The sequence below is a fragment of the Macrotis lagotis genome, chromosome 1 (assembly GCF_037893015.1).
Source record: "Macrotis lagotis isolate mMagLag1 chromosome 1, bilby.v1.9.chrom.fasta, whole genome shotgun sequence".
Classification (NCBI taxonomy): domain Eukaryota; kingdom Metazoa; phylum Chordata; class Mammalia; order Peramelemorphia; family Peramelidae; genus Macrotis; species Macrotis lagotis.
The window spans coordinates 203,479,139-203,491,537 of NC_133658.1; the positions used below are offsets into that span (position 1 = coordinate 203,479,139).

Sequence of the window (12,399 nt, forward strand, 5' to 3'; positions counted from 1 at the left end):
AATCCACCTTCTCATGATTTCTTACAAAGCAAAAGTGTTAGATACAGCCTGTCATTTTAAGGAAAATTCTATTTATTTCAGTGTTCTTTAGTGTTTTTAGTAGGAATAGGTACTAAATTTGTCAAAAGTTTTTTTCCAACATCTATTGGAATAATTAATTATTTCTGTTAGTTTTGTTTTAATAAGATTAATTATGCTGTTTTTTCCCTCTAAAATAGAACCATTCCTATATCCCTGGTCTATATCCTACCTGATTATAGTTTATTATTCTAGGAATAACCTCCTGTAATTTCTTTGCTAATATTTTATTTAATTATTTGCATCAATATTCATTAGGGAAATTGCTTTATAATTTGATTTGTCTGTTTTAGCTTTTCCTGGATTAAGTGTTAGTACCATATTGATGTCCTAAAAGGAATTTGACATAATACCTTCATCTTATTTTTGCAACTCTCTTGTAAAGCCATTTTAGCCAGCAGATTTTTTTGTAGCAACTTCATTAAAGATTTATTCATTTTCTTATTCTGAAATGGGGTTATTTCCACTTCTGTTAATTTCACCTTCTGTTAATCAGGTCAATTTAAATTTTTAACAAATATTCAGCCATTTAACTTTGATTACTAGATTTATTGGTAAACACTTGGTTAAAATAACCCTGAATTATGCTTTTAATTTAACCCTACTTGGTAGTATTATTTAATATGGTTAATTTTCTTACTTTTTTTTCATCAATTTAACCAAAAGTTTATTTATTTTGCTGTTTTATTTTTATAAAATCATTTTCAATCACTGGTTCAATTATTTTCTTGGTTTCAACTTTTTAAATGTTTTTTTTTTATTTTGAGAATTCCTAGTTTCATATATAATTATGAATTTTTAATTTATGTTCTTTTTTCTAGTTGGCTTGATGGCATGCTGCTTTTATTAATTTCTTCCTTCTCTTATTTATTCATGTATACATTTAGTAATATAAAATTTATGCTAATAAATGCTTTGACTGTATCCAATAAGTTTTGGTATGAGGGTTCATTAATGTCATTCTCTTGGATGAAAATATTATTTTTATGAATAGTTGTCTTGCTCACTCATTGCTTTAGCCCTAGGATAATTAGTTTCTAGTGAATTTTCATTCTATCTTTTCTTGCTTCTTTATTATATTAATTTTTATTGCATCATGATCTATAAAGGAGGTATTTAAGATTTCTGCCTTTCTGCATTTAATTGCAATATAGGACATTTATATGCCTTAATCATTGATTATTTTTTGTATGTGCCATGTATTTCAGAGAAAAAATGTGATATTCTTCTTTATCTCCCTTCAGTTTTCTTCAGATATCTCATATTTAACTTTTCTATAATTCCATTCAATTCTATAAATTTTTTTTCTTTTGTATTTTGTAGTTAGATACCTCTAATTTTGAGAGAAGGGAATTGAGGTTCCCCCACTGCTATAGTTTTTCTTTCTATGTCTTCCTATAACTCAATTCACTTCTCCTCTGAGGAAGTGAATGCTGATACAAATTTATTATGTGTATATATATATATATATATATATATATATATATATATATATATATATATATATGTATATATATATATGTTTGTAAGTACATATATATATATATATATACATTCATACATACACTTGCATATATGTATGTATTAATAGCTATTGATTCATTGTCTATGGCACCTGTTTGGAATATGTACCTTCTTTCCTTATTCCTTTTCTTTAGATGTATTTTTGCTTTTGTTTTGTCTGAGATCAAGATTGCCACCTCTACTTTTTTTAACATTTACTTAACCATAATGTATTTTTCTTGAGTGTTTTACCTTTATTCTATGTGTATCTTTCTATTTCAAATATGATTCATAGGTACAAAATATTTTAGAAATCTGACTTTAATTCTCTCTACTATCTACTTCCTTTTTTATGGGAGATTGTGTCTCAATTATAATTAGTAACTTACTTTCCACAGTTTGTACATTTCTCTCTCTTTTCAACCTATCCCTCCTAACCAGGGTTTTTGCTTTTGACTGCTGCCTCTTTCATTCTGCACTACCTTCTCTTTTTGTGTCCTCCATTTTGTTTCCATTTTCTATCCAATTTGTATCCTCCTTCTTCCCTCCCCTCTATAAGTTCTTCCTTCATTTTTATTTCCCCTTTCCACTCCTAATTCACTATAGAGTAAAATAAATTTCTAAACTCATATTTTTCTCTTACTGTGGAAAATCCAGGAGAGTAAGATTCAAATTTTTTTCACTCCCTCAGTTCTTTACCTCTACTATAATAAGTACTCTCTTCTTCTTCATATAATGCACTTTATTTTCCTTCCCTGTTCCTCTTTTTCAATGCAGTTTTTCATGCCTTAATTTATTTTTATGCCACCACATGTTTTGCCCAAACCCTGTGTCTAAGTATACTCCTTCTAAGAGAGATAGAATTCTCAAGAGTTACAAGTATTTTATTCCTGTTTAGATATGGTAACAGTTTAATCTAATTTTATAACAGTTTTGTTCTTCCCTGTTTACCATTCTATGCATCTCCTTGAGCCTTATATTAGATGATCAAATTCAAATTTTCTGTTCATCTATGAACTTTTCATCTGGAAAGATCAATGTTCCCTAATTCATTTAATAAGCATCTTTTCCCCTAAAAGAGTACAACCCTACTTTGCAGGCTAGTAGATTTTTGATTGTAATCAAAACTCCTTTGCCTTCTACAATGTCATTTTCTACTCCATTCATGCCATTAATGGTGAAACTGTCAAGTCTTGTGTAATCCTAATTATGTTTCTTTGGTATTTGTATTATTTACTTTTGAATACTTTCAGAATTTTCTCCTTGACCGGATAATATAATTCTGAAATTTTAGGTTTGATGCCAATTGAGGGAATATGTAGGCCTTTTTTCAGTGTCCTTTTGGAATTGTGTTGTGATCCTCCTTTTTAATCACAGTATCTTTCTATAGTCTGTGTTTTTCTATTTTTTATTCATTTTTTTTCCTAGATGAGGGTTTTTTTTTAAAGCTATTCTCTGCTCCTGGTCTACAGAGCACACTATCCCAAGTTTCTTATGTTAGGGCTAGGGCCCAGTAACAGATTTTCAGTGTTGAATCTTCATATATTTGTGACTTCTTATTGTACTGGTGTGTGCAGACCCATTCAGGGATTGTGGTCCTTGTGATTAAGCTTCTTCACTAGGATTGGAGAGTTCATAGTTGGCCTGGCACCTAGATTGCTTTTTTGAACTATAACTGAAAACTTCCCACTGACTTCCTCTACCCTTGCTTTCCCTTAGTTATGGTCCCCTTCATCTGAGTGAGATAGTGCTATCCTGAAGTGTTTTCAACCCCTATTTCTTTTTATAGGTTTTATCACTTCAGAATACCGTTAGAACCATTGTAATGGTTCTAAAAGAAGCTTGGTAAAACTGATTTCTCTTCACTTCTTGACTCTGACCCTAGTATTTGAGATATGAGCAAACTCTTAAAGGAGTCATCAAAAACAAAAAGACAGGGATGAGGAGGATGAGAGATCATGGAAGCCCTTGCAGACAGTCAGTACAGTCAGAATGGAAATATGTACTCCACTTAAGCAATAATAATTTTAATTTGATCTCTAAAAAATGAGGAGGGCCAAGTGAGATTGTTCAGTAACTTTCTGGAAAAAAATCTGTAATATACTATTCTTTTGTTTTTCTTTTTTCTTTTTTGCAAGACAATGGGGTTAACTGACTTGCCCAAGGTCAAACAACTAGGCAATTATTAAGTGTCTAAGGTCAGATTTAAATTCATGTCCTTCTGATTCCTGGGCTGGTGCTCTACCCACTGTACCACCTAACTGTCCCATAAAATACATTATTAAAGATATGGTTTGTAAATGTTAAAAAACCAAGACAGCTAATAACTTCCATTGAGGTTTTTTTTTAAAAAAAAACAGCTTAAGTCAAGCTAGCCTTATTTTATTTTATTTTATTGATTTGATTTGATTTGATTTGCCATAATAACTAGACTAGTTGATTAAGGAAAGTTTTGGAAAGTTTGCCTCAATATTTTAACAAAGTATTTGTCTAAATCCAAGATGCTATCCTTATGCAAAAGAGGTAGAGATGAAAGCAAGATTAAAGTACAGTTAGAAAGATTTTTAAATGACCAAATTATAGGGTTCAAAGATAAGTAATTAATGGGTAGATATCAATCTTAAAAGAAGATAGCAATGTGGAAGTCTTCTGTACTATAGACTATAGAAAATATATTTACTTAGCTCTGAAATATTCAATACTTTTTCAGGAATGTAGATGTCATCCTTGATAAATTTAAAGATAACATTTAAATGGAATAGTTTATAACTTCATTGATTTAGAGTGAAAAGGACATCAATATTTATCTAACTGAACCCCTCAATATCTGAAATGAAGAAAATAAGGTTCAGAGAAATTAATTAATTTTTCCAAGTTTACACTGAGAATAAATAGAAAATCAACTATATAAATTTATATCCTCTAATTACAAGTTCAACACTTTTTATTGCCTCAATGTCAAAGATTAAGAATCTTGACAGCTTATAACTGTGAGTAAATTTAATTTTTTAATCATTTTATTTTATTTTTTCCAATAATACACTAAGATAGTTTCCAACATTAATCTTTTTTTTCAACTTTTGAGACCCACATTTTTTACCACCCCCTCTTTCCACTACATCTCCAATAGCAATGAGCAATCTGATATAGGTTATTCATGTACTTTTATATGAACATATTTTCATATCTGTCATGTTATGAGAGAATAATCAGAACTAAAGTGAATTAACAGAAGGAAAAGTTTAAAAGGAGTTTTTAATAAATGGACATAAACTGAAACTCAGAGAAATTAAGTGATTTGTCCATTATCTCAAGCTTATGAGCTGAAGAAATGTAGTACAAACCGTCTCAAAGTTTGGTACTGTTTTCTTTATTCTGGAATCTGCCTACTTCTGATCAAACTCTGAAAAATAACAGCAGTGTTCCATGATTTTTTTAAATTTAGACCATTAATTTTACTGATTAAGGATCTTTTGGTATGGAAACTTGCTCCCCGATGGAGAACAACAACTTATCTGTGGTTAGTCCATATAGGAATTCTGTGGTTTGTTTTTTTTTTTTTACGTTAACCTTAATAGAGATTTGAAAAAAGTAATAAACATAAGAGATTGGGTTTGTATTTAGATTCCATTGGTCTTTCTGTAACTGAAGATGGCATTTTCCATCACAAGCTTTTTAAGAATTTTCATTGGATACAAAATTGCTTGGAAGATCTGAGTCTAACACAGTTGAACATAACACAATGTTGCTGATAAAGTATGCAATGTTTTCATGGTCCAATCTACTTCACTGAACATTATTTCAAACAAATTTTTCAAGGCTTTTTTGAAGTCCATTAGTTCATCATTTTTTACAAAACAATAATAGTCCTCATTCACATAGCATAATTTGTTCAACCATTCCCCAATTGATGCACATGTCTCCATTTCCAATTTATTGCTAATACAAAAAGAAATTTTATAAATATTCTCTATATAGAAATATATAAACTTCATATATGTATATATAAATATATAAATTTCATATATATGCATATATATATATGACTCTCTTTTTCCTTTTTTTTATGATCACTTTGGAATTCAGGTTTCATGTTGCTGGATCAAAGAACTTAAAACAGTTTTATTGTCCTTTAGGAATAATAATAAATTGCTTTCCAGCCTGAATCAGTTCTCAACTCCACCAATAATGTATTAGTGTTTCAATCTTTCCTCATCCTCTCCAGCATTGATCATTTCCCTTTTATGTCATTTCAGTCACTTTGTTAGTTGTGGCGTGGATCCTCATAGTTTCTAAATTTGTAATTCTATAATCAATAATGAGTTAGAGTTCTTTTTCATATGACTATAGACACCTTTAATTTATTCATCTGAAAACAGACTAGTCATATCCTGTAACCTTTTATCAACTGTGAAATGCTTTATATTCTTATAAATTTAGAGAACACAAGAAAATCATCTAAATAACTCCTTGAAGCAATTTACAAATTCAGCAAAGTAGCAGTATATAAAAATAAATTCACAAAAATAATCAGCATTTCTATATATGAACAGCAAAGCCAAAGATCAAGAGATACAAAGAGAAATTCCATTACAAATAACATTAAATACCTGAGAATCTACCTCCCAAAACAAACCCAGAAACTATATGAACACAATTATAAAGCAATTTTCAACCAAATACAATTAAGAGCTAAATAATTGGACAAATGTCATGCTCATGGTAAGGTTTAGCTAATATAATAGAAATTACAAATATATCCAAATTAACTTGCTTTTTCAATGCAATGCTAATCAAACTACCAAATAATATTTTTACAGTACTAGAAAAAATAGTAACAACATTCAATTGCAGCAAGAAAAGGTCAAGAAAGCAATGGAACTGATAAAAAATGTAATGGAAGGTAGTCAATGTCTATTAGATCTAAAACTATATTATAAATAAAGCTATATTATAAAGCAACAGTCATACAAACTTCTTTTTACTGGGCAATATCATAAAAAACTTAATAGCCCCAAAACAATCTATAGAACAGATTGATGAAAGGGGGGATAAATATATGACCAAACGAAAAATAGAGTACAGTATAACCTGAAAAATGAATGATTTTGAGTATATTAAATGAAAAAGTTTTTGAGCTAATTAAATCAATGCTGTCAAAATTAGAAGGAAAGCAGAAAGCTGGGAAACATTCTTCATAACTAGGACTTCTGATAAAGGTTTCATTTCTAAAATATAGAGAGAATGGCATCATATTTATAAGGTTACAAAGTCATTCTCCAATTGACAAATAATCAAAAAATATGAATAGACAATTTTGAAATGAAGAAATTAAAGCTATATATAATCATAAGAAAAAATGCTCCAAATCATTATTTATTAGAGAAACATATGTTAAAACAACTCTGAGGTATCACCTCATACCTATCAGTTTGACTAAGATGAAAAAAAAAGCTAAAATGATCAATGTAGGAGAGGATGTGGGAGGACTGGGACATTGATGCATTGCTGGTGCAGTTGTGCACTGCTCCAGCCATTCTGGAGTGCAATATGATAGTGGACTATGGCCAAAGAGCATAAAAACTGTTCAAACCCTTTGACCCAGCACTTCCAATTCTAGTCCTAAATCGAAAAGAAATCATAAAAGGGTGAAAGTTTCACATATTTCCAAATGTACATAACTGCTCTCTTTGTAGTGGTAAAGAATTGGAAACTGAGGGAATGCTCATCAACTGGGGAATGGCTAAACAAGTTATGGTACATGAATACTATAGAATACTATTGTTTTATAAGAAACCATAAATGGTCATACTCTAGAGAAGCATGGAATGACTTATGGGATCTGATGCTGAGCGAAGGGAGTAGAACCAAGAAAGTAATGCACACATTAATAACACTAATGTGGGGTCAGCTAGATGGTACAGTGGATAGAGCAATGACCCTGGAGTCAGGAGGAACTGAGTTCAAATCTGACCTCAAACACTTAATACCTACCTAGCTGTGTGACCTTAGGCAAGTTACTTAACCCCACTGCCTTGCAAAAATAAAACCAAAACCAAACAAAAATAACAGTAATGTGAAATGAACAACAATGTGAGATAAACCTTGATGGGAGCAGCTCCTCTCAGTTGAGAGCACTAGGTCAACCATATTAGACCTATGGACAATGTTATCCCTATCCAGAGGAAGAAGAACCAAACAAAACACACATACAGAAAAAATAACCCTTCAGAATCTGATGTACACTTTACAAAAAATTATCACTTGTGTATTTCTTTTGCGTAAGCCCAGTTCCGGGGTGGAGCCAAGATGGTGGCAGGAGAAGAGCCACTTTTAGGTGCTCTCTCCAAAATATTTCAAAAACCTTAAAATGATGACTCTAAATTTTTGAGAGAGAGAACTTACAGAAAAATCCAGTGAGGCAATTCTCTAGCACAAGATAACTTGGAAAATAGTGGGGAAACTGTATTCCAAGCAAAGGAACTTCAACCTCCCAGGAACAGACCCAGGGCATCTGGGGTGCTCTCCCAGCAGCAGAAGGAATTTTCTGATCTGCACCCCAGGTAGCAACAAGCACAACTTGGAAGATCAGCAGGGAGACCTCTGCCAGAGGGAGCATGATGCCCAGGCCTTCAGCATGGTCAGGGCACACAGCAGAGCCACAGCAGCCCAAATCCCAGGAAAGGGAATCAAGTCCATGGAGCCACCCAGCAGGAACCTCCAGGTAGCTGCTCCCTGAGTACTTAGCCCACTGAAGGTAAGGGAGTGGAGGGAAACTGCAGAGGTCAGTCTTCTCTCCCTGGAACAGGACTGTGGGGCTTTGACCACATTCAGACTCTGGTCACAGTCTAGGCTCCATTTAGAGCAGGACACCCCTCACCGTCCCAAGGCAGAAGAGTGATCCTGTGGTTATTCACAGACCAGGAAAGCAGTCAAAGTCTCACACACTGAGGTCCTGGTGTGTGTGTGTGGGGGGAGTATTCCAATAATACTCAAAAGTCAGGAAGCACCCCCAAACCAAGCACAGACTGGAAAAGTGAGTAAACAAAAAATGAAGATGTCCATAGACATTGGTCCCATGGAGGGTCAAAATACTCAATCTAAAGTTAAGAAAGTCCAACCTTCTGCATCTAAAGACTCCAAGAAATATAGAAGTTGGTCTCAGGTTATAACAGACCTCAAAAAAAGGTTTTGAAAATCAAGTACGGGAGATAAAAGAAATATTGTGAAAAGAAATGAGAGAGATGCAATAAAAACATGAAAATGTAGACAACAGCTTAGTCAAGGAGATCCAAAAAAATTTCTGAAGAAAATAATATGTTAAAAACCAGCTTAGGTCAAATGGATAAAATAGTTCAAAAATTATTGAGAATAATGCTTTAAAAAGCAGAACTGGCCAAGTAGAAAAGGAGATAAGAAAGCTCTCTGAGGAAAAAAAAATTCTTCAGATGTAGAATGTAGGTAAAGGAAGCTCATGACTTTGCGAAAAATCAAGACACATAATTCAACACCAAAAGAATGAATAATTTGAAGAAAAGGTGAAATATCTCATTGAAAAAGCAACTGATCTGGAAAACAGATCCAGAAAAGGTAATTTGAAAATCCTTGGGCTCCCTGAAAGTCATGATCAGGAAAAGAATTTTCATCTTATTTTTAGAGAATTATTTTTTATTTTTTTTGTTTTAATTTGAGTTTAGTTGAAAACTAGCCACTTAAAACAATGCACACTTGGTGAGGCTTACAACTCCCCGAAAAGCACACCCAGAAATTCAGCTCAGCCCCCAGCTTCTAGGGTTTCTTCCAAATGGCAAGGACGTTGGTATCTGTCAGGGCCACCAGGTAGGTAAAGGTAGGGTCCACCAGTGTGGTGTTGATCAAGCTTTTGTTAATCTTTTGGCCTCTGGCCCAGAGGTCTGGCCATTTGAGTATCTTTGTGGGGGCCACCTTCGCCTGCCCAGGAGGCAGCTGCTTTAAATAGGGCCTTCTGTTGTACAACCGCATGCTCCCCTCTTCATCTCCACAGAACATAAATGCTTTTTCTGGCCAGGTGCTGAGGGTCAAGTAGGAGAGTTCTGTGCTTGACCACTGGAGTTCTGGCAGGATAACGGTCTTCACTTGCTGCTTGTCTCCCCTTCTGGCCAGGGACTGCCTCCAGCTCCACAAGCAGATGGAGCCCAGGGTACAGCTCTTGGAAGTCATGATGTCTTCACTTAAAAAGCCCAGCCCATCTGCTTTCTTGTGCACTCACCCTGGGCCTTGGGGGAAGAGGAATACTATCTTAAATTCTCTTGGGCTGAAGTGGTAGTTGTAGTTGGGGAGGCTGGTATCTCAGAGAATGATGTGATTGTTGTACAAAGCTGTGAAGAGGTGGGTCCCTGGCGATGGGTTTTCCATGGGCCTGGACATGTATGAGGCTCACGGTGCCACACCTGACCCGGGTACCCAGCATTCTGCTGTGTTTCTTCTGCCTGTCCTCTCCAGGCACCTTGTACCTATGGAGCACCAAGCCAATCTGGCAGTGGATGATGCACATGGCCTCCCCACCACAGGTAGCCACTGTCTGGGAAGCGCTCCTGAGCAGTCTGGTGCCCTCCACCCAGCTGGGCTCAAAGGTGCAGGCCCACAGCTGGGTGCTGAAGTCCTGGGGCTGTTGTCTTTACTGTGACATTGCAGGAACTACATGGGCTGCAGCTGCAGACTCGGGACCCTCTGGCTCAGCCTCCCCCAGGTGCCTGTGGCCAGCCTAGATTGCCCATGGCCTGGGTCACCTGCCTGGGAGCTGAGGCTGGCCTCCTTGAGCACAGGCTGGGCATCCTGGGGAAGGACAGGAACAGGTGGACCCTCTTGTAGGGTTGGGGGTCCATGGGGATCCTCTTCTTCCATTTAAAAGCTGAGAGTTTAAGCACATACTCTTGGTTGGATGCTTCTGCCGGACTCGCTGAGGTCACCGGGATCAACTCCAGGGTCCCTGGGGTCTCCAGACTCAAATTACTTTCCTTGGGGACTTCCTGGGAGGGGGCTTCCTTGCCGGTCAGCTTGGAGACCACCAGCTGCTGGGAATCATCTTTACCTTCCACTGCATGAAGTAGCTCAGGGACTCAAGCCCATAGAGCACTTGTTTGACCGCAGACTTCACAAACTTCTTGTAGATGTCTCTGGCGGGGGCCTGGGAGCCCAGTTGATCCTGGAAGTTCTTCTCCCTATAGGCAGTGACTTGGCTGGTCAGGATCTTCATGTGATTCATCAATGAGGTGGTTTCCTTCCCATTGATTTTTCAGATGTTGGGGAGGAGATCTTGTGATTGTCTTTGAAATCTATCTTCTCCAGAGCAGGGAACTGCTGTGGGGAGGGGGGGGGTGTCACATACTCCAGCTGTTTTTTGGAGCACTTCAGGATCTGCAGGCTGGGCAGGTCCAGGCCCTCGGGCAGCTTCTGCAGCAGGTTATCTTCCACATCCAGCTCCTTCAGCTGCTTTATTTGGTTCAGAAGCTTCAGGTCTAGATCTTTTGCCTGAAGTTAGAGGTTTGAGAACTCGAGCTTCTTAATCCTTCCCAGGATGTCAGACTTGGGGTGCCCCCTCTGCAGTAGCAGCAGGGTTTTGAGGCAACCCGTGGCCCCTGGGCCCCGCGGGTGGTGACAAAGGGCCAGGTGGGACAGAATGGCCCCCAGGTTAGGAGAGGTGGGGCGGGAGAGAAGCTTACGTGGCACTGGCCAGAAGAGGCCTGGCAGAGCAGGATCCCACATGTCTTGGCCTCCCAGGACTGCCTCTTCCAGCAGCCTCCATGTCCCACACCTGTGCACATTCCCTGTGAGCCTGCCGCATCCAGGCACTGCTATGGCAGTGGTAGTGAGTGGAGGGAGAGGAGGCGGCACCAGGGTGCAGGCCAAAGCCTACAGCTGCAAAGGGGTATTTTTAAAGAATTTCTGCAGGAAAATTACTCTGATATCATTAAGCAGAGGGTAAAATAGAAATGGAGTGAATCCACTGATCTCCCCTGGAAAGAGATCCAAAGAAAAACAACTCCCAGGAATATTTAGCCAAGTTCTAGAACTTGCAAGTCAAAGAGAAAATATTACAAGCAGCCAGAAGGACACAATACAAATAACATGGCGCTGCAGTCAAGATCACTGAGAACTTAGCAGCAATTATATCAAAGACTCATAAGGCTTGGGATATAACGTTCCAGATGGCAAAACTGCTTGGAATGCAACTGAGAATCAACTACCCAGCAAAACTGAGCATCCTCTTCCAGGGGAAAAGATGGACATTCAGTGAAACAGGGGACTTTCAAATGCTCCTGTGGAAATGACCAGAGCTGAACAGAAAGTTTGACCTTCAAGTACAGGACTCAAGTGAAGTACAGAGAGAGTGGAGAAGGGTAAATTATGAGGGACTTAATGATGATGAACTGCATGTATTCCTGCATGGAAACATGATACTGATAATGCTCATATGAACCTTCTTATTTAATAGAGTAGGTAGAGGGAGCTTTTATAGATGAGGCACAGGAGAGAGCCAAATTTGAAGATATAATATATTGTAAAAATGGTGTCATTGAGTGAAAGGGAAATGTACTGGGAGAAAGAGAAAGGAGAGGTGGAAGAGACTAAGATATTTTATACAAAAGATATTTCATGTAACTTTTGCACTGGTATGGAAGGAGGGAAGGTGAGGGGGAATGAGGGAGTCTTCATTCTCATCAGAAATGGCTCAGAGTAAACAGCATACACACTCAATAGGCTATAGACAACTAGAAGAAAAGGAGACAAGAGGGACAGGGAGAGGGGAGGGGTGGATGTGGGTAATAGAGAAGAGAG

The 12,399-nt window shown here is 36.8% G+C and overlaps 1 pseudogene; it reads right to left on the reverse strand.

Moving 5' to 3' along the window:
- Nucleotides 1-9,369: 9,369 nt before the first annotated feature.
- LOC141521150 (leucine-rich repeat and WD repeat-containing protein 1-like) lies at nucleotides 9,370-11,325 on the reverse strand (annotated as a pseudogene).
- Nucleotides 11,326-12,399: the final 1,074 nt, after the last annotated feature.